Below are 22,200 nucleotides of genomic sequence, written 5' to 3'. Positions count from 1 at the left end.
CATGATCATGAATAGGTGGGAGGCCTTTGGGAGTCTCAAATACCCTGGAATGATTGTCCAAAACATTTTGGATATCTGGAGAATTACATGATTTCGATGTGGGATCTTCTAGTGAACATAATTGTGCAAATACACCCCGTTCTTCTTTATTTAGAAGCTTTGTCATGTTGTTAGATTGGATTATCTTTCCAGGTTTTCCTTCGATACCCATAAATTCAACTTCCTTTCCTTCCCAAAAAAATTTCAAGAAAAGTTCTTGAAAATTAAAAGCTATCGTACCCAAAGATTGTAGCCATTGGACTCCTAGTAAAGCATCAGCACCACCCATTGGAATGGAAATCATTGGGCTATTCAATACATATTCTCCCATGGATAGCTTGATATTATGGCACTTTCCAGAGCAATTTATGGTTCCACCACTTGCAACCATCACTTGACACTCTGGTGCTGGATATATGAAGCAATTCAATTCCTTGGCTATCTTACAATGAATAGAATTATGGGTACTTCCTGAATCAATCAACACTATTACCTTTTTCTTCTTGATATGTCTTTCTATCTTAATAGTTTGAGGAGTCGTAATTTCTTCCAATGCATTACAAGATATGGTCGGATTCATTTCTTGATGCTCGATGTGATCTTTTAATTCTTGAACATTTTTCTTCTTGATATGTCCTTCTATATTGATAGTTTGAGGAGTGGTAATCTCGGCCAATGCATTACAATATATGGTCGGATTCATTTCTTCTTTCTCAATGTGATCTTTCACTTCTTGAACCTTTTTATTCTTGATATGTCCTATCTTGAGAGTTTGAGGAGTTGTAATTCTTTTCAATGCTTTACAAGATATGGTCGGATTCATTTCTTCTTTCTCTGGGGTGGGTTCTTGGTGTATATCCTCTTATTTTAATGTTTCTTGATCCTTTTCTTCCCCCTCTTCATAATCTATGTAAAATAATTTCTTCTCAACCCACTTATGACTTTTAGTGTATTTTCTATCACAATTCTAACAAAGCCCTTTTTCTCTTTTTTCTTCAAATTGTTGTGGTGTAAACCTTGTAGGTTGTGAAAGGCTAGGAGAAAAAACACTTCCCTAATTATAGTCATGAGTGGTGGGATTCCTTGTTTCCATAATTTCTCTTTCATTTTTTCTTGCCAACCTGAATGCCTTCTCTAATGAATCAAGTTCCCAAAGATGAACCTCATGTTGAATGTTATCCTTCAAAGTCCCTATGAAGACATAACCATTTTCTTCTCTGGAATATCATTTACCCTTATATTCAATTTTTGGAAGTCCTCAATGTTCTCCACCATTGAACCCTTTTGTTTGAGGTTTATCAATTGCCTAAAGAAGGTGTTTCTCCTTGTATCCTCATAATGTGCTATCATTTCGTCTGTGAAAATTGACCACGTGACAAGTGGTTTACGAGAACAAATCCCATTATACCATAAAAATTGATTTTGTTCTAAATAATTATATGCAATATGTACCTTTTGTAATGGTGGTACACCATGTAGATTAAAATATTTCTCCATCTGTAGTATCCAATTTACCAGCTCCTTGCCATCAAACTTCCTCATCTCGCTTTTTCTTGATTTTAGGAGCTCGATCTTGAAATGATTGTAACTATGTACTTTCGGTTCTTTAAGTTCTGAAATTTTGGTCTGTAATAGTCCTCTTTCTAACTCTGCAAGTCTGATCACCATTGGATTCCTGAAGAAATATCTATTCCCAATCTCCCACGATGACCTAATTATAGACTAGTTCAGTATAGTGAACTTGTACGACATGCCACGTGTCACTGTTTCAACCTTATGTTCTGAAAACTATACCCAAACAAAATAAAGCTTGTCCTCTTTCTGTAACTTCTTATGAAATTTCAGTTGGATGCTTAGAGAGAACGTTACAACGATTTTCCCAAGATCACCTGTTTAGGATGTAATTCGGGAGTCTGAAAAAACCCTAAATTTTTCAGATCATATATCCGAAAATATAGCAAGACAAGATATAAAATTAGGACCCAAGGTTAAGACAAATCTCTTTTGAAATGGGTTTTTGTTTTACATTCTGAAACTTCGTAGCGAAAAAGTTATAGTGAAAATTCCATGATGACCTATTTTAGATGAAATTCTGGAGCTTGCAAAAGCCCTAACTTCCTCACATCATATATCCTAAAATATAACGAGACAAGATCTGAAATTTGGACCTGAGGTTCAGCGAGATTCACCTCACATGGGTTTTTTTTAGCTTTTGAAACGTCGCAGAAAAAATGTTATAGTGAACATACCACGATGACCTGTTTGGAGTAGCAAAACCCTAGAATCCAAATCTTTGATACCAAATGTTATGAAACCAGATCACAAAAAGATAGAAAAGATAGATCAATGCCTTAGAATTCAACCTCTTTGAGGTGGAAACCTCCTTTACATTACACAAATGAACAATTCATGGATGATACAAATGACAAGACCTCCTTTCTATATATAGGAGTCTAAGGGGTCATAATATAATCAGAGCCGACATAAAAATAATAATGTAAGGGCACAATAATAACAATAGTGGGCTTCTATGGGGTACAATAATAACAATATGGGGACTACATGGGCACAAAAATATAGTAAGGGGGTTGTACTAATAATAATAAGGGTTTACACTAGTAGTATAGGGACCTAACATCTTCAACCACAAAGTATCTAGAAAGAAACTCATTATTCTTAGTATATTAGTTTTGAATTTTTCCAACACGTTTCCAATTTATGATTTATTGATTCCTCCACTAGCATTCCTATCAATCATGGCTAGCATATATCGAGATCCTATATCAGTCTTGTAAGTTCCTTATGAGTACCGTTGATAGAGTTCCGCAATGTCATCATAATCTTGCTAGGAGATATCTCCTCTACTTATCAAGTTGAGGAGTTCTATATAATAATCTCTGATCCCTCACAATAATAAGACATAACCTTTCTTTGCAAGAAAGTTTTTTTATTTTTCTCTTCTCATTTTGTATCAAAATCTCTCAACATAGTCTTCAAGAATTTTTTTTTCATGTTGGGTCATTTAGAAGACTTATTCCCTTTGTTCCTTATCCTTGCATTAATCTTGATATTTTTCTGAGAAATTATTTTTTTATTTTTTCCCATGTTTGAATGTATTTATATACAAATCCCATAAACCAACCTAGTGTGGTGCTTTTAAGGGAATAAGGAAACAACTCCGTTATCAAAGATTTCTTCTATCGCATATGGCCCCAGCTAATGAGTTGTAAACTTTGTCTTGAAATCTTTGAATTTGGAGTCAAACAATAATGCCTAGTCTCCTTTGTTGAATGTCTTGTTCTTGATGAATCGATCATGCCATTTCATCCTTTGTTGTTGCACCAGAGTTGTGTGCTCCACTGCTTGCTGTCTCTGTTCATCTAGTTGATTCAATTCCATTATCCGTTGTTGTTTTGCTTCAAAAAATTCCAGTCCTAACTTTGCTGCTAACTTGAACGTGTGGATATGAAATTCTATGGGTAATAGGAATTCTTTTCCATACACTAACTGGTATGGATTGAACCTAGTTGTGTTTTTCCATGTTATTCTGTATGCCCATAGTGCATCTCTTAACTTTTCTGACCAGTCCTTCCTATTCATCTGCATTGTCTTTGTCATGATATTTTCCAGGACTTTGTTTGTCGACTCCACTTGTCTGTTTGCTTGAGGATGATACGAATTTGATTTTCTGTGTTTGATCTTGTACTTCTTTATAAGATCACAAACAAGTTTTGAAGTGAACTGTGTGCCTTGGTCAGTTACAATATGTCTTGCTACCCCAAATCTGACAAAGATTTCCTCAAAGAGGAATGTGATCACTGTGTTTTTTGTTGCTCTTGCTACTGCCTTTGCCTCAACCCACTTAGTTACATAATCAGTACGTACCAAGATGTACTTCTTTTCATTTGATGGTGGATTTATTGGTCCCAAAAAATCCAGAGCCCATTTCTCAAATGGTTCTATGAGCACTTGTGGCTTAAGTGGCATTTCATATGATATTATTGGCCTTCCTATTCTTTGGCAACTATCACACCTCTTGACATAGGATTTGGAGTCTTTGAAGATTGTTGGCCAGTAGTAGCTAAGTTGCAGCACCTTGTAGGCTATTTGCTTGTCTACAAAACGACCACCACATGGCTCATCATGACATGCTTTCAAAATTTCTAATATTTCATCTTCTCTAATACATTTTCTTATTATCAGATCAGAGCTAGTATAAATGAGATCACCATTCACCCAAATATATCTAGAACTTTCTCTAATTATCTTTCGTTTTTGTTTCTTTGTGAACTAGGATGGTAACTTTCCAAGGGATAAATAGTTTTCTATATCTGCAAACCATGGCATTTTAATAGTTATTGCAAATAGATGTTCATCCGGGAAATTATCTTATACAGGATTTGGATCACCAGGTGTATGAAGCCTTGAAAGGAAATCAGCTACTTGATTTTCTTTCCCTGGTCGATCTTGAATTGTAATGTTAAATTCCTGCCTTAATAGTAACCATCTTGTAATTTTGCCGTTTGTGATTTCTTTGTTCATTAAGCATTTGATTGTTGAATGGTCTGTGTGAATGAACACTTGGTAGCCTGTTATGTAATACCTGAATTTATTTACTGCATGTACTACAACTAACATTTCTTTCTCTGTGACTGTGTAGTTCAATTCTGTTGGTGTTAAGTTTTTACTTATGAAGTATATAGCATAATTAAACAGGTTTTCTTTCTATCCAAGTGATGCACCTATAGTAGTATCAGATGCATCAGTGGAAATGTGAAATGGCAAAGACCAATTCGGTCCTCGAAGAATGGGGGCAACTGATAGTTTTTCTTTCAATATTTGAAATGCATTTTGACAATGATTTGTCCATTGGAATTCAACATCTTTTGCAAGTAACTTGAATAGAGGTTGTGCTATTTTATTGAAATTTTCAATAAATCGCCTATAGTAGCCTGCATAACCCAAGAAACTTCTTACCTCCTTTTGAGTTGTAGGTGGCATTAAATTCACAATGACTTGTATTTTGGCTGGGTCCACCTTAATTCTTGATGAGGAAATATGGTGTCCCAACACTATCCCCTCTGTTAACATCATGTAGCATTTTTCATTACCCAGGGACAACTTTGTCTCTATGCATCATTTCAGAACTTTCTCAAGATTTTCAAACAATCGTCATATGTGTTTCCATATACAATGAAATCATCCATGTAGACTTCTACACATTCATGGATCAGATCAGCAAATATTGCGAGAACTGCTCTTTGGAAAGTAGCAGGTGCATTACATAGCCCAAAAGGCAAAACATTGTATGCATATGTTCCCCATGGGAAAGTAAATGTTGTTTTGTCCTGGTCTTCCCTTGCTATTCTAATCTGATTATACCCACTAAACCCATCTAGGAAAGAAAATAATTTCTTCCCAGCTAATGAATCTAGGACTTGGTCTATAAATGGTAGCGGAAAATGATCTTTTAATGTTGCTTTGTTTAATTCCCGATAATCTACACATATTCTCCACTTCCCATTTTTCTTTGGTACAACCACTAATGAGGCTACCTTACTGGTTTAATCTGGTCATCAATATAGATGTGGTGGATACATGTTTTGGGATGAATTCCCCGCATATCTGTGTAATCCCAGGAAAAATATTGTGAGTACTTCTGTAATAATGCTAGTACCTCTTGTTCTTGTGATGATTGTAAGTTATTATCAATGTTAAAATGTTTCCCAGGATAAATCTCAATTGTTCTAGTTGTTGAATTGGTAATTGTGTTTATAGGAAAAATATTTGTGAATGTTTCTTGCAGTGATTGAATTGTGAAGGTTTCCTGAAAATAATGGTTCAAAAGATTACTTGCAACTTCGTACTGAGCTACTCTAAGTTTCTCTGAAATATCCGGTTCTAAGATGAAAATATCCAATAGATATTCATTCTCCTCTTCTTATCTAAGGTCAAAGACTTGGTTAATATTTAGAAATGATTTAATTTGTTGTTTTTCTTGTCCTTCAAGCAATGATACAAAAGAAGGTTCTTGTGTTGGAGAATAAAGTGCGATGTGTTTTCTCTCATCCCCATGTGCAATAATCATACTTCCCGATCTGCATACTATAAAGGCATCAGCAGTGGATAACCATGGTCTGCCTAAAATTAGAGGATGTCCTCCCAAGTTTGTTTTTGGCTGCAAAATGAGGAAGTCTACAGGATACTCCCATGAATCCAAAGAGACTATGATTTTTGCTAATATTTCTTCTGGTATAACTTTAGATCTGTCTGCTAACTCTAAAATGGTAGTAGTAGATCTAATGTTGTTTAAATCTAAATGTTTCATTGTCTCTGTAGTCATTACATTTATAGCTGCTCCCAAATCTATTAATGTGTTTGGAACTGAAATTTTTTTTATTGAAATAGTAACCATAGGGATACCAGGGTCAATATATTTTTCTACTATTGTCTTTGTAGACATGAGGCTAGCTAGTTTTCCAATGACTTGGATTGTAGTAGGATCCTTCTTTTTACTAGTTTTCTTGATGCATAATTCCTTTACTATTTTAGCATAAATTGGTATTTCTTTGATTGCCTGCAATAAAGGAATATTTACATAAGCATTCTTTAATTCATCCAAAATATCAAATTCAGGAAGAGTCATTTGAATTTTCTGCTCTACTAACTTCTCCGGATAGGGTGGTGTTTGAGTTATTACAATTTTTCCTTTCTGACTTTGATTTTCTGAATGTGATGTTTCAGGTTTTTCTCCTTGTTCTGCTGATTCTTCTATGATTGGAGGAGAATTTTTATGCAGTACTTTTCCAGACCTTAAATGGACATCATTTATGGGAAGAATGGAGTATGTTGGAAAATATGTTGCTTCTTCCACATTGTATGCAGGTTTATCCATTTTGTTGCTTAGATTTTCTATTGGCTGAGCTGGTATTTGAGTTGGTCTAGGCTAGTTCGAAGGCAGTTGTAGCTACTATGGTTGTGTTAGTAATGGTGCAGGATTCTGTTGTGGAAATGGCATGGATTGTGGATATTGTTGGAACTATTGGTATGGGAATGGTTGTTGATATTGTTGCTGGTATTGTTATTGGTATTGTTGAGGTGGCTGGTTTCCATAACTATATCCTCTACAACCTTGTGCAGGTTGGTTTTTATATTGTTGTGGAGGCCAAGATTGCCATGGAATTGGGGTATTCCAAGAGTTTTGAGGAGGATACTGATAGTTTTGTTGAGGGAATTGCTGAGGGAATCGTTGAGGAATCCTTGGCTGTTAAGGCCTTCTTGGTGCCACATAATAGAAACCTTATGATCCTTGTACTTCTTCCATTGGATTCCTTTGCAATTCTTTCAACTTTAAACAATTTTTTGTTGAGTGGTTTTCTATGCAAAGGCCACATACCTGAACACTATCTAAAGGACATTATCTTAATGCGTGCTTCTTTCTACATTTGGGACAAAATATTGCTAAGATTTGTTCTTGTTCTTCTTTCTTTTTGTTTTCTTTTAGAACATCTACTTGTGTCCCTAATGTACTTAGAAGATCAGTTTTGAAGTTTTCCAGCAAACTCCCTATCTCTGCTCTTGTTACCCCTCCTACTACTAATTTCGCTGCTTTTGAACTAACATCTCTCCTTCCAGCTTTTGATCTTCCTCTAGAATATTTTTGACATAATTCTGCAATTTCATTAAATGGCAAGTTTGAAATGTCACCCTTGCCCATTACATTCAGAATGTCAAGATATTCATCTCTTATACCTTTAAGAAATATTGTTCGAATGGTATCCTGGTTTAGTGAGTGTTGTTTAGACTTTTGAATATTGTAAGCAAATCTTTCCAAGTATTCTTCTAAACTTTCGTCTTCTTGTTGTGTCATTCTAAAAACATCCTCTTTCGAGTCCCTAGGCCTACAATAGGCTTGGTATTTTTTAAGAAATATTTTCTTCATGTCATCCCAAGAAGTTATTGTTCGCTCTCCTAAACCCATGAACCATTTTAATGCTGCTGCTTTCAAAGTAGCAAGAAAGAGATGAAGTTTGTGTGTGTCATCTGTGTATCCATAAGTTCTACACAAGATGTTGAATTCAAACATAAATGAGTTGGGATCTTCTGTTGACATTCCATAAAAGTTAGGCAATACAAAAGGTGGAATGTTTTTCATTTTCACATCTTCTCCTAATATTGCACTTGTATCTAATATTGGAAAGCCAAAAGTAGCTTCCTGATCATCAGTATTTTCTTATTCATTATCATTTTGTCTTTTTCTATCCTCTTCTCTCTTTCTATCAACTTCTCTTTTTTCTTCTTCCTCTCTTTTTCTTCTCCATTCTCTTTGTTGTCTTTCATATTCAAGTCTTTGTTCTGGAGTAAGAATAACAGATCCTTGCCCTTCTTCTGTCATAGTTTCAACTATTTCGATGACAATTTGAGATTCAGGTTGTTGTTTGTTTTCGAAAATAGGTTGATCTATAGGCTCAAAAATGGGTTGATCTATTGGTTTAACAATTTTCTTTTGTTTTTCTGAAGTAGGTGTTGCTTTTGGAGTTTGTTTCCTTTTTACCTCCCAGGCTAACAAGGTTTGTCTTTCAATTAAAGTTAATCTTTGTCATGTTCTTTGTTTTTCTTCTAATTCCTCTATTGTTGGTTTACTAGCAATCGGTGTATTTAGTTTTGATGGTCCTACTTCTATGGATGGGGGATTTTGTTTAATAAACATATATTTCTTACCTCTATTTCTAGGCATAAAACAATGTAAACTTTGAAACGGGAACTGATACTATTACCCGTTTCGTAGAGGTGGCAAAAAAATGACCCGATTTTCAAAAGTGGTGATGCAGAATACACATGTTTTTTTTAGAACATGGTTTTTGGAACTTTAATTTTTTTCATGTGCATTAAGTTTTAGAATGGTAGTGAATGGTAGTGATTTTCATCCTGATTTTAAAAAGTGAGTATTCTACATCACACCCTTTTTTTAAAAGACCTATTTTTTGACTTTAAATTTTCTAGTGTGTGAAATGTAAAAAATTATTTTCTAAATTTGATAGTTTTTGAAGTCGTCATTTTATTCATATTTTCTTGTTCTCTATCTTAATTTTTTTTTTTTTTTTTAAGTGGGGTTTTTATTGTTTTGTGTTTTTAAATTAGAAAGTCGATAGTTTGAATTTTAGATAATCTACATATTTATACATCTTTAATTAATTTTTCAATCCACATGAAATAATTGTTTCTAAAAAACAACATTTTTTAACAATGGACATAAAAATAACCATTTTTAACATAAATATAACAAAAAAACTAAACATTTTGATAATTTTTTGCCAGAATTAACATGTCAAAATCACAATTTTTATACAAAAATATTAACTAAAAATGGTCAAATAATAGTTTTTTTTATGAATTTCATGTCAAATAATAGTTTTTTTTATGAATTCCATGTCAGAAATACCATGAGAATCACCATCCTCTCTCAATTGAACACTTCTAATGGAAAGACACGAGGATTTGCCAAATGCCCAACATGATCTGTAGGGAAGTTGATCGAATGAATTTTGACAATATAGAAGTTTTTTCATGATTTATGAATACCTTAATAATTATACTTTATTCCTAAATCACCAAACCTTATTATTGATGAATACCTTAATAAATCATACCGATGCTTTATTTTTACTATAATGATTGGATAATCTATATACTAAAACCATTCAGTAAAAAATTACTTGCGCAAAAGAAACATAAGAAATAAACTACATTAATTTCTCAAAAGCAACCACAAAATTAAAGTGTGAAACAATGATTAAACTAAACATTTGAAAAGGATTTCTCATAACAAGCAATTTACTGATGTCGAGGATCTGTGTCTTCTAATAGTTTAGGGTCAACCTAACAAATGGTGCCCATACGATAATCGATTATGACCTTTACCTTAATATCCAATTGTATAAGATTGACATTACATTGGGATTAAGGATTAAGTTTTCATATTTGATTTAGTGACATGAGTTAAGCAATAAGTTAATGAGCTGGAATTATATTGGGTTAGCATATTTTATATGTGGTTTTAATATCTGGTTTAGTGCTAATAGTTAAGGATTAAGCTAATTATTTTATAAATTTAATTGTTTTATATCTTTTTCGTAATTTTATAACTTGACTTTAAAATTAAGTTTATGCATTTAGTATTGTAATATTTAAAAAATGGCATTGACTAAATTATACCTGTAAGGTTTCCCGTCGGACATGGCTTGCCCAACTATATATCTCTTGCTCTTTACCGTCCACTGACCATTTATTCCATTTTTCTATTATTGCCTTATTCCGCGCCTCTGCCCAGCAATCAACGATAACATTTGCCAATTTAATCCTTGAGTTATTAATTGTGTTAGATGAAGGATAACTGATCCTTGCGATGTTTTGCTCAAGTTAAAGTTTCCAGCGGCCATTATCCAGTCCATAGAATCCTCCATACCCTATCCTGATTTTCTCCTTCGCGAATCCGGCATTGCATATGGGCTTTGATTATATCCCTCATAGCAGTCCGCAGTCTTCCGGATTTAGCAAACTTCATCTTCTTCCACTTGTGTTCAAGAGTGTAGAATTCCTTGTCGGTTGCGAGACTAATTAAATTGACTTCCGTATCTGACGTTTCAACAAAATCCATCAAAGGCCATGCTTCAGAGCAAGCTTTCATGGCTTCATCAACAACTCCAAGGTTACTGTCGTTGTACAGGGACAACATGAAATGGATCAATGACACTGCTTCCATTTTCCCTGACTTTTTGCCAACGTACCTGAAATACTTTTCCTCTTGCAGCTGTGTTTCTCCACCTCCATCTCCCGCAGGCTCTGTTCGGTGCCTTATTATTTCAATCATTGCTGCAGTACTGATCCTGCCTTGCTCCATATGTTTCTTTGTTGACTTAAAGGCCGATTCATTGGCTATCCACATGTTCTCCGCCCTTTCTCCTGGCATTCTTATCTTATCCAAAAAAATCTGTAACTGGAAAATTCTGACTCTTGATTGTTCGAGCGAAAAAACAACATAATGTTTTCACGGATTATTAGTAAAGGCCATAACATAATCCGAGAAAAGAAGCAAGAAGCTTTGCTGGCTAACACTATGATCTTTTACATGGAGCCTATGGACAGTAATAAAGAATGCAGCTGAAATTCTATGATTATTGAGTTGACAATATAGAAGTTGGTCTGTAGGGAAATTTATATTTACTGAGTTCAATACAGGGCATAGCAATACAGGGCAATATTATGGTTTCTCACGGTGAACGGGATGGACAGCGCACGCAGTGGCACCCAAAAGCTCAGGAGGCACCTCTCTCCAGCACCCCCGGGCCGCCCCGCCCCGCCCGACCCGCGGCGGGTCGATTCCGGGAATCGACCCGCCGCCGGTCGGGCGGGGCGGGGCAGCCCGTGGGTGGCGCTGCCGGTTGGGCGGGGCGGGGCGGGGCGGCCCGGGGGTGCTGGAGAGAGGTGCCTCCTGAGCTTTTGGGTGCCGCTGCACGCGCTGTCCATCCCGTTCACCGTGAGAAACCATATAACGACAACGCATCGTTCAACGAGACTATTCTGGAAGACTACTTTTCCGCTTATTTATCCAATATTAAAAAAATTTGTAAGAGTTGAAACCTTTCTTAATAAAACAAATTCAAAAGTATTTTGAATGTAGAAATCGACCCTCGGGCTGGTGCCTCATCCCCCACTATACAATATCTTAATTGAGTGATCACCGCTAGACTCATATTTATATTTATGTAGATAAAATGTCTACTTCTTAAGAAAAAAAAAGACATTATTAGAAAGTTGGAGACCTTTATTGAAAAACATGACAAGTCTGGTCAAAATTGAATGATGGCTTCACAGTAAACTTAAAATTATAAGTATTAAAATAGAGTAAATTATTTGATTAATAGCTAGAAATGCACAATTACACTTAATTTTATAGGTGTAAAAATATAATGAATTGTTTGATTGAAAGTGGCCTTGAATATTTATAGCTTGAAGTACACAATTATTTTCCTTAAACAAGTACGTATGCGAGGAAATGATTCCATTAGATGAATATATTATATTTAAAGTAGTACAAATTTTTCTATGGATGCTACCCTGGTGATTTCAGTGTTCATAGATTTGGATAGTACGCTGTGATTGTGTACATTGTCTGTATGTTCTATTGTTTATAATTTTTCCAACTAGACATATATATGATCTCTGAGATTAAAGAAAAAGTTTATGTACCCTATCTTTATGTTGCAGTAGTGGAGTTGGCGATGCCATTGCTGGGTGGCATTGAGGTGTCAATCATAATTTTAATGGAAATTTCACATTTTTATATTAAAAACATGGATCATGTTAGATTAAACATATCATTTCAGATAAGAATGTACAAATTCTTTTTTATATCATTAAAAATGATAAAGTTTTAAATCGAGTGAGATGGAACATGTATTATAAAAATAATTGGTCTAGTCTACAGTTTTATTTTACAGCCCAGTATGAAGGGATGTGTAAATGTGCCCCTTTAAAATAAAATAAAAAATTATATTCTAAATAGAAAAATAATATAGACTCTAAAGAGCCCCGAGGGATAGCTCAAATGGTCGAGTTCCTGTTGCTAGTACTCTCCCGGTTTGGGAGGTCACGGGGTCAAATCTCCTCGACGCCCTCGGGGTTAGGCCTGATATGGCCGACCGGCAGTTCCCTTCGGGTGGAGCTGCCCCGCTTCTCTATGTGGACGTAGCGTCCACTCCGGTGCCCATGAACCAAACTTAAAAATATATATATATATATATATATATATATATATATATATATATATATATATATATATATATATATATATATATATATATATATATATATATATATATATATATATATATAGACTCTAAAGTAAAAAAAAGTGTTAATAAGATATTTAAATTTTATACATTTCAACCAGAGATTTAAATAAACTATTTGAAGATATAAGTAACTAATTTATGTCTATATAAACTTCATATATATCTATATATAGAAAAGAAAAGAAAAGAAAATGGATGAATTTACAATAAAAACACACCAAAATTAGTTTAATTAATATAATTTTCCCTTTTTTAGTGTAAACTAGGTGTGTTGTGTGTTGTATATAATTATTATTGCTTATTAAAATTTACATTACATTTGAGATCATAGAAATAGGTTGTTGATGAGTGTATTTCAAAAGGTGTGAATTGTTGTTGTCATTGATGTGTTCTGGATCTAGCTTACTTGACAAATCCAAGTTCTATAATCAATTTGTTTTGTTCCCTCTAATTGGATTTTGCAACAAATTTCATAAGTAGTTTTCTTCCAAAATGAGAGTTTGACATGAATATTTTCTCTATCGAAAATTAATGCTTATGATAAGCAATGGATGGATTAGAAAAAGTGTGTATGGAGATGACAAACGAATTCCATATACATATTTATATCATGGGGTAGGGGTAGGGGTAGGGCGGGGGTAGGGGGTAGAGGGCGGGGGGGGGGGAAGGGGGGTAGGGAGGGGGCGGGGGGGGAGGGGGGTGTAGGGGTAGGGGTAGGGTGGGGGGGTAAGGGGGGAAGGGGGGGAGGGGGGGGAAGGGGGTAGGGTAGGGGGTGGCAGGGGGTTGGGGGGGCGGTGGGGTAGGGGTAGGGGGTAGGGGAGGTAGAGAGGAACTCTTCGCTTCAAGACGACAGAGATTCTGAAAAGGTTGTTACCAGAAGGAACAGTGTTGACATGGGAGTCTGCTGAAACCAGTCGTAGATTTAGAAGACTTTTGAAACCTGGAATGTTGGGCATGCATGTGAACTCAGATGGGGCACTAGTTGATGAAAGAGAAGAATATGGAACATCTTCGTCAGCATCCAGTCACTCATTTGAAGATGTGAATTCTGATGGTGTGCAAGAAAATATGAGTGATTTTGAATAATTGTTTAAGACAGTTTATATAACTGATGTATGCATCGTATCTTCAAATAAAATTAATGTTTTCCATATTTTGTTAAATGAGAAGTTATGAAGCATTTTTATGTTGTTGGATTATGTCTTAAGTATGATAAATTTTATTGTTTAAATATCTACAATGCAATATCAAATTAGAAATATAATGTCTGTTTTATTCAGTGTACAAATAAAGACTTTTGAATTCATTCAGTGATATAATTTGTTCATAATGTCATGTTTTTTTAGTTTTATAGTTGAAAAAATTTCAATTTCTTTTGTATCTAGCATGTTGTGGTTGAAAACATGTTAAATTTATACTTAGGAAAGAAAAATGATATTCTACCAGAGACATTAATGTGTTTTTTCCTTAAAATTTAACTTTGTTTGAGACATAAAATATTGGTTTTATTAGCATTTTTTAAAAAGTATGAAAATTGACCCTAAAAAAAAAATCATTATTCCAGTATCAACACTTTCGTTCTGAAGCTATATTTTGCAGGAAAATTTCGTAGAAAATTTCGTAGTCACTGCCATTTTTAAAACACCCGCAAAATTGACACCTAAAAAAAAAAACATCGTTCCAGTATACACACTTTTCGTTTTGAGCACTGTTTTTGTGGTTTTTTTGGGGTTTTTGGGCCAGAGTTCCCGTTTTGAGTTTATAGTTCCCATTTCAAAGTTTACATTGTTATAAAGAAACATAACTAAGAAAAACATAACATAAGTGAATTTTTATTGTTTTTTTTGTCATTTTTTTTTTAAGATTTTGTTTTTATCTTCTATTTGACTATGTTGATGAATGCCTCCCTGGGAATGGCAACAAAATCTTGGGTTAATTTATTAACACAAATTAACACAAGTATTTCGTTATCAATCCAGGTTTGTAAAACTTGGAGGCATGTCCACAATGTATGGATATCAGATGTAGTCAAGCTTAGAAGTTAAAATATGAAAAACTAAGCACATTTTACAAATACCAATCTAATTAAATAATTTCTAATTCACTTCTGTAATATATGTGAGATGAAGTGGCTCTTAACTTAAGAGATCCATTTGTGTCCTTCTTCTACAATATTACTTGATGAATAGAAATCAAAAACCATTAATTGACAACAGCTTAAGATGCATAAATAAACAATGAAAGAGGCTCCTAACTTAGGATATCCTTGATATTCCTCATCACAAATTCATTCATCATTATGTTATTGTTAGAAAACTAGAATTGCATAAAACTGCTTGAAAACAAGAAAGATGAACTCTAGTTTTTATTCATTAATTCAATAGAAAGAGGGTTCAACTTGAACACTGTGTTGTCCCTTCATATCAAAATGATAAATAAACTAAGATTCATCAGCAAACATAAATCATCACACATCAATTCAAGTAAGAAAATATGAAGCAAAACAAGTAAACAAATCTGAAGCAACTAGTTCATGAAAATCAAGCTAGTTTAACAATGAAGTGTACTTAGCTTGGAGTGGGGGCCCTCCACCCTTGCCTTGCACACTTGAAGAGGTTATCAACTACTACAACTTCAGTCAATCATCCACACCATTGAACAGAAAAATGAAAGTAGAACAGGTTCTTCAAATTAACTTCAAATATTCAAATGTCTCCACATAAATTATACAAATTCTACATGCATAAGCCTTCAAAGTTTTGGCTTAAATAGAAGATCATGAAACAAACTGATCTAAAGTATCTCTAACAACTATATCTATCCATATCCACCTATCCAAGTCAAATTCATCCAACCTATCACTAAAAATATGGACAATCCCATGAAATCATAAAACTGCCATATTTTCTAGGGATTTTCTGAGTGACTGGTCATGGTTGACCAACTTTGACTAGGCCTGATTTAGCTTGTTTTGACCGAACCAATTGGAGTTAGTTTAGTCCTAGTTCCCAAGATTTCCATAAATGTATCCAGCTTGTGCCCAGGTGTCCTGCAAATATGAAAAACATATAGATATTACGGGAATTTCTGATTCTGTCCAAAAATTGCACTTGAAATTCAATTTTCATAAAAACTTCTAGAAATTGCAAAATTAAAATTAAATACTTGAGTATGCATAAAATACATAAAAATGAGGTGGATGTGATGGAAAATGGATGGAAAATATAAGAATTAAGTATGTTTTCTTAAGAAAAACTGGACCAAAAATGAAAGCTAACAAACCCTAACTTAGATGATGTTGTAATTCCTTCATGAAATCAAATACTAGGTGAATAAATATAACATTAACACATGAGATGCAAAAATACACCTACAATTTAGAGTTGCAACAATGTAATCAATAAAAGTTGCATTAATTACTAATTTATTAGAGTTGTAACAATGTAATCAATAAAAGTTGCATCAATTAGTAATTTATTAGAGTTGCAACAATTGAAAACTCAAACTTGCAACAATATGGAAAATAGAGTACATGAACAAACAAAATTATAATAGGAATTATAATTTCAACTATGCTTTGGATACATAAAATACCTAATTAGGGGGAGGGGGGGGTGGGGGTGTTGCTACCTACTTAGATGAGGCATTGTTTAGAAAATAAATAAAATGTGAAAGGAAATTGAATTGCAAAAATAAAATTCGTAGTTATGATTACAATTTATAAGCCATCAACTTAAATCTTAAAGGTTCCTCCAACTCAAGGGGACAAAGAGTTTTTATACAAAATATATTCTATCTAAATAAACAAAACATGTGAACGGATAGCTATGAAAATAAGGTTTTTCATCCTATTACATTGATTTCTTAATAGAATGGAAAAACATGCATTAGCTAACTCAATTCAGCTATTTGATAGGTGGTGCCTAATTTGCCTCATTTTCTCCATCATCCACTTGTTCCCGTCATTTTTTTGTGTTATAAATTATTTTTTAACTTGTCTGATTGGTCCAAAATTGAAATTCGAGAGGTTTATTTTCATGTTCTCACAACAGGTGTGGAGTCGCAAGACTGTCTCCCAAGTTGGAGCAATGGGAAAAACAAATAGTTGTAGTAATTGCACCACTAGCATGGGTAGCATGCATTATAGAAACTGAGGGATAGTGTGAGTCACAACAAAAGGAGTTGTAGTACCAGAGTCAAATTAAGGATGACAACAATTAAGTTTGTATCTCTTTACAGCGGCATCTCAAAGTTCCAATAATAGTCATGATTTATAGCAACAGTTGAGAGTTGCAGCAACCGTGAAGAGTTACAACAACAATGTAGATTAGCAGCAACTATGGTCACATCTTGGAGTTGTAGCTACTAACACTTGCCCAAGTAGAAAGAGTTGTGGCACCTATGGCGAGTTTCATCACTATATGGAGATGTAGCTATTGTCGAGACCCTTTGTTGAGTAGTACTCATGTAGTCCTTGAATCATATATGTCGTTGTTAGTAAATAAATGAAACAATTTTCTAGAAAATGAATATGAATAAGAACTAAAATGGTACGAAGAAGGATATTCATACCTTGACCAAAAATGTATCAGTATGGATGAAAAAGGTGATAATAAAGAATGGAAAACGGTAAAATGGTGGACAAAAAGGTATTAGGCTAGTGTTAAAAGTATGCCAAATTAGGAAACCATCATCTCCTTCCAATTGAAATCATTACATGTCCTCATGCAACTAGCAGTTAGTCTAAATATTGGAAGGCAAGGGCCTTGTGGAGGTTATTGAGTATGTAATCAGTCTGTGCTTCCTCATCTACATGAAAAAATACCTCCCTTGCCTAGATTTCCCTCCAAAAAGCTACTTCTTCCTCCCTGGTCAACTTATAATCCTTCTTATGTTCCTTGTTTGAATCCAAAAAATAGAATAGTGCAATTTCAACCTATTGTATCGGCTACAACTAACCTCCAAAATTTTTTCTTAGCTTCGGTTTGGAGCCTCCCTACCAACCTTTCATAGCAACATGTATTTATTTGTCAAGTACACAAGCTTCAGTGATTTTCTTGCAGAATGACAACCTGTCCATCAGAGCTTGTTGCATTCCCCTCACAAGTTGTTCCTCTGGACTTGGTCCATTTGCAGGCTAAGCAACTCCCTCAATAAATTGCGCAATTATGGAGAGAAACCAAACTTCCCTCTAGAAATTGCACAATTCTTTCTGGCAACCTGTTGGGCTCTAGAATTGCGCAATTCTGCTAGTCAGGCTTCATCCAGAAAATTGTGTAGTTCTTCCCAGCATGGTTGCTTAGCCCAGAATTTGGCAATCAGGTAACAGTTAGCTTCTCTACCTAGAAATTGTGCAAATCTTCTGGGCGGCCATCCCAACTCCCTTCCAGAAATGTGCATTTTCTCCCAGCAATTGAGTAGACTGTTGCATGTGTAGCTATGTTGACAGGTTCCCTTCGGGACCGAGAAAAACTAATTTGCATGCATGGCTTTCTTCTCCTAAGGCAGCATGCAAAGGCATCCCTTGATTCAGGGATCTACTTTTAGTAGCTGGAGGTTGCGTGCAAGGATCATTTCAGACACCTCCCACCAAGTGTTGCTCTACCTAGATTTGTGGCATGCGCATCACATCTTCGATTTTATCAAAACTTATGAACCGGATGCTACAGAGCTCATTCCTCACATCAACCTTACAGCTCTAATATCCCATATCACATCTAGGAGTCGCTAGCACATTCAACTCAGCTATTTTGGGGTAAGCCCGCCTTCCATTTCTTGTGCTACTTTTCTTGTGCTTTTTGTGTTTCGCTTTGTATGAATGTTATTTGCTTGATTTCAGTGAGTGTTTGTTGTCGTTTTGATACATACTAACTTGTACTAGCATTGTTTCAGTTTTCGTTAAGACATTGTTGTCACATGCATGAAATTGTTTTTCACGAACTATCATTGATTCAGTGACTCACCTCACCCACATGCATGTTGTTCTATTTTCTGAATCTTTCATTCATTTTTTGCATGCACGATCATTCACTTATGCTTACACTTAGTATCGCCATGCATTCACATTCACGTTCACTTTTAGTTGCCTATTGACGGGTCTGGATATCCTTGGCCAAGACTCTACCTCACCAAGGCAACATTGTGCAATCTCGAGAGGGAAGGCTCTATTTTCCTCTCAAGAAATGTTCATTTCTTCCTAGTGACTATCCTCCAATCTTGCATTTCGCAATTCTGAGGGACAGTGACTGTTGGCCTAGAAAATTGTGCATTGTAGTCATTGAGCCTACAACCATTGCCAGCTGAGATTGTTCATTGCGCAGTTCTAGTAGTCAGTAGACAGGATGGACTATGCATTATGCAGTTCCAACAATCAGTCAACCTCCTCATAGCCTGAACTATGCTTTGCGTAATCAGTCTCCTAACCTCCCGGCAGAAATTTCACAACCTTCACAGTTGGGTATGTTGTAACTCAGTTCTCAAGTTCATTTTGGTTTTCGACTAACAAATTTCTTGCCATGAGTGTTTCCATGTCTCCAGGTATCGCAGGTGTTCATATTCCTCTCATCAGTATAGGTACAATGGTTTCCAGGAGAGCAGAGTCGAAGACACCGTTCAGAGCACACTTGGGGATGCATTCGATCAAGTGTCTATGGACTTGCCTACCCACGAAGACATCAAGTTGTCTGTAAACAAGGACATCAATATATGATGGCAGCAGCTTCACAGCAAGCAGCACCATGAATAGTAGTTGAAGGCAACATACCCGTGGGGGGCGATAGACAGGTTCCACAGGCTTATCCAAATTGAGAAGTCCAGTGGAAATAGGTGGAGCTTGTGAGTCCTTAGAAGAACTTGACTCATGAACATCATAGGATTTGGCTCGTGTAGTCACATTAACGTCTTCCTTGCACATAAATACTGATGAACCCTTGGTGGAATGAGAAAATGACCCCTTGTTTGCCCCTTACAGAGGTAGAGGAGGTTGAGAAACCTTTTGTTGTTGAGGTTGTGCAGGGAATGGATGAGTCAAAACAATGGGTTGTTGAGTAGATGGTGATGAAATAAGGCTATGGACTTCATCCATTCGAGGGCACTCATGAGTGAGGTGTCACCTTGAAAGATTTTACAAGGGAACTTGACTTTATGACAATGTTCACTGGTGCCCCCCCTGATTTTGAGGGTTGGTTTGGGATTCCTGAGCATTTTGGTTCTTTTGTTTATTTCTCTTATTATTCTTTTTACCACCAGATTGTTGGTTGTTCTTCAATTGAGTGGACTTCACTGTTAGAACATCGGTGGATTTCTCAGGAGAGGGTGCTTTAGCAGAGCCAGGCACACTTGTTGGGGCTTGAGATGTTACAATGAATTTCCCAAGATGGGAAACAAGTTGGCTCATGGAATCAGAAACAAACCCGATCACGCCATCAACATGTGGGCTAGGAACAAGTTTGGGAAGGTCAATAGAAGTCCTAGGGGCATTAGGAAACACTTCGTAGAGCATACCCAACTGTGAATAGATAAGATCCAACTATTGGGAAGCTAAAATGGATTGTCTCTTGGTAACAGCTCAAAACATGGACACATATTTGGAAATCTAGGGATAGAGAGAACAAATGAACCATTTATGTAATATTTCATCAGGTAACTTAGTTCTCACTAACCTCTTGTGACAACGCCACTCATGAATGTGATCAAAAATTAACATGGCATCATCTTGTTTGAAGTTGGACAAGAGGTTAGAGTCGATATCATACCGAGTAGGAAACTAGAAGTGTGTCAAGAAGGTTTGAGCTAGGGAGGCAAAGTCATCGTAGGATGCAGTATCTAACTTGATATACCACTTTGTGGCATCCCTAATTAACGTACATTGGAATAAGTGAAGTTTAATAGAATCATCCACCAAATAATTAGATGAGCACCATAAGTGATAGGTGGTAATGTGAGTGGATGGATTCTCCCCAGGCTTCCCTTCAAACTTGGGAATATCTTATGGTAATTTGGTGGGCATGGGTGGCCACCAAGGATCATGACGGATGGGGTCATTAGTCAATTTCGCCAAATTTGGTAAATCAAGAGAGGATAGGAACATATTATGGAGTTGACTAAATATATCATAGGAAGGAAAATCCCCTGACCAACCTTGCGGTACCCACATATAAGGAGTAGAATGATGCATTTGTTGGTTAAATAAAGGGTTCACCCCAACATATGACTGCATCGGGCCAAAATAATTGGTAAATGGATGTTGCCCCCGGGGTATGTACCTCTAGAGAGAAAAGGACCTCCAAGATCATGGTTGTTTATGGGTTTGTACCCAAGAGTAAAAGAAGGACCACTTTGCGCAATAGGAATGACATAAGGAGGATAACCTGTGTGAGCGATGGTACTGGCAACGAGGTTTCCACCAAGTAAACTAGCCCCTCCAAGAAAAGTACTAGTAGGTGGTGCCCCTCCAAAGAGCGAACTGTACCAAGCTTGTGACATACTAGAAGAAATGTTTCCCCTAGGTTGACCAGGAACAACTTAGGATCCCCCACACATATTTCCATAAGGAACCATGCCTAAGTGAGGAACAAGAACTGTTGGTTGAGAAAAGTTAGGTGAAAAGACTCCTAATCCTACCGGTTGACTAGGTTGAGGCACCATGGTTGGCATAAGAGATGGTGTGGGCATGGAAACATTTGAGAAATTTACAAGAGTTATAGATGAGACTGGTGGAATGCCCCAAGAAGAAGTTAGAGGTGTGGATGGAGGAGTAAGTAAATCCATGCTAAGAGGTGGTAATGATGACATGGCAGTTGACACTCTCGATGCAGAAGGTAAGGAGGACTCAGACTCCGCCATAGGATAGATAAATGGAAAAGGTACGGAAGTGTAGGCTGGTGTAGAACCATAAGGTTTCAGTCGCAACAACTCAGGTCCTAATGGATTGGTCAAAGGTGGGTTGGCAAGAGCAGTAGAATCATCCAACAAAGTCTCAACGAAAATCAAATTAGTACCAAAAGGACCAGGTATAGATTCCAAGACTACGTGTTGGTCTAAGTCTTGAGCACCAATAGGTACTCTTCGTGCAGCAGTAATAAGTTCACCTCGTTCAGGAGGCAAATCGTGAAGACGATGTGACTATTGACAAAAAAACTTAGCGAGGGTGATAAATTATAAATTAAACACGATAATGTTAGTGTAGACACCCTAAGGCCAAAACTATTGACTTGGACCAAACAGCGCACACTAGAAATTTCCTAGAAGATAGCGCACAAACTAGAATACAAAGAAGTTGGTGGTGGAACAGTTATACTAGTGATCT

The sequence above is a fragment of the Pinus tabuliformis genome, chromosome 6 (genome assembly GCF_031772625.1).
Source record: "Pinus tabuliformis cultivar Carrire ecotype Pingquan chromosome 6, CPIR1, whole genome shotgun sequence".
NCBI classification, from domain to species: domain Eukaryota; kingdom Viridiplantae; phylum Streptophyta; class Pinopsida; order Pinales; family Pinaceae; genus Pinus; species Pinus tabuliformis.
The sequence above is the reverse complement of the archived record's forward strand: the minus strand, read 5'-3'. Positions refer to the sequence as shown.